Source organism: Octopus bimaculoides, chromosome 5 (genome assembly GCF_001194135.2).
Source record: "Octopus bimaculoides isolate UCB-OBI-ISO-001 chromosome 5, ASM119413v2, whole genome shotgun sequence".
Lineage (NCBI taxonomy): Eukaryota > Metazoa > Mollusca > Cephalopoda > Octopoda > Octopodidae > Octopus > Octopus bimaculoides.
Window position 1 is genome coordinate 15,483,844 of NC_068985.1, and position 1,860 is coordinate 15,485,703.

At 37.8% G+C, this 1,860-nt stretch overlaps 1 non-coding gene across 1 annotated transcript; it reads right to left on the reverse strand.

Moving 5' to 3' along the window:
- Nucleotides 1–822: 822 nt before the first annotated feature.
- Nucleotides 823–904, reverse strand: Trnal-uag (transfer RNA leucine (anticodon UAG)). Its single transcript has one exon. It is a non-coding gene; the product is annotated as a tRNA-Leu (tRNA).
- Nucleotides 905–1,860: the final 956 nt, after the last annotated feature.

Sequence of the window (1,860 nt, forward strand, 5' to 3'; positions counted from 1 at the left end):
ATATATATATATATATATAGAGAGAGAGAGAGAGAGAGAGAGAGAGAGAGAATGAACAACTACAGATTTGTATTATATGGTTAAAAAATATATTAAATTGGACATATTTTTTAACCATATAATACAAATCTGTAGTTTTTTCATTCTGTTTTGTTTTTTATACATCCAACCACGTGCTTTCACATACCAACTCTCTCACCCTATATATGTGTGTGTGTGTGTATGACAGATTTCTTTCAGTTTCTATCTACGAAATCCACTCACAAGGTTTAAGACAACCCGAGGCTATATTGGAAGATATCTACCGGGGTTGTCACGCAGTGGAACTAAACCATGTGACTAGGAAACAAACTTCTTACCACACAGCCACACCTTGCAAAACAAATGCCTGAAATAACATTATCATGAGCTATTGTTATTATTATCGTTATTTGAAATTAAATTAATGTATAAAAACTCTATTACTCTTTTACTTGTTTCAGTCATTTGACTGTGGCCATGCTGGAGCACCGCCTTTAGTCGAGCAAATCGACCCCAGGACTTATTCTTTGTACGCCTAGTACTTATACTGCTAAGTTACGGGAGCGTAAACACACCAGCATCGGTTGTCAAGCGATGTTGGTGGGGACAAACACAGACACACAAACATATATACACACACACACACACACGCATACATATACATTTATATGACGGGCTTCTTTCAGTTTCCGTCTACCAAATCCACTCGCAAGGCTTTGGTCGGCCCGAGGGTATAGCAGAAGACACTTGCCCAGTGGAACTGAACCCGGAACCATGAACGCCTACATGAAAATTATATACTGGCAGCGATGTGATTCGAACCCACGCCTCCGCAAAGACTGGTGCCTAAAACCAGCGCCTTAGACCACTCGGCCACGCTACCTATTGTAAATTTCCTTTGTCGGTCGTTTATTAATGTACATTAAAATTAAAAAATCTCTTTTTTTTTTCTTTCATATCTCAAGACAGGTGTACTCAACAATCTTGAAAACGTATCACAGTAAAGTCTCATTAAAGATACATTTCAAATTAAGTTACAGGAAAAACAAAGTCGGACGGAGGTGGGTGAGGATCAATTTTGTAGTTATGCTGGATTTGGTCTCTCACTCACTCGTAATCCTTCTAATGTACTCGACCTACTACGCCTCTAAAAAACGTACAATTTCATTTGTAGATGATATCACAGTTATATCCTCTCATTATTGATTGCCTTTCATCCTTTCGGGGTCGACAAATTAAGCACCAATCAAACTCTGAGTTCGATGTAATCGATTTAAACCCTCCCCCATAATTTCAGGCCTTGTGCCTATTGTGGAAAGGATTATTCCTTGGGTATAATTAATCGAAGCCTACGTTAGCCTCTTGGAAATTCAAATTCATACAAATAAAATTCGGGACCCGTTCGAGCATACCTACACAAGTGAGCCCCCAATCAATTTTATTTTCTCATCACTTTTATAAAAATGGGCATTTTTAAAAGAAAAATTTCTACAAATTCATTTCAGATGGTGTATATTACAATTATATGGCGAATTTAATAAAAAAAAATTCAAGAAAAGAGAAAGGTGCATACTAACACGCATCAATGAATTTTTCAAAATTTCACGTATCATTGTGTGTGTGTGTGTGTGTGTGTGTGTGCAAACCCATATAAATTCTGAAGTTTGCAACTGATTTTCTCTGAACTGGGAACATACATTACTTATGTTCCAGAGATGGTTTTAGACCCTTAAAATTTTTCACATAATGAGTAATGGGGTTTCTGGGGGCAGAAAGCCCCCTTTCCTGGAGTACGTACGACTGCCCGCATAGTGCACGCAATGCTTCTGTTCAAACTAG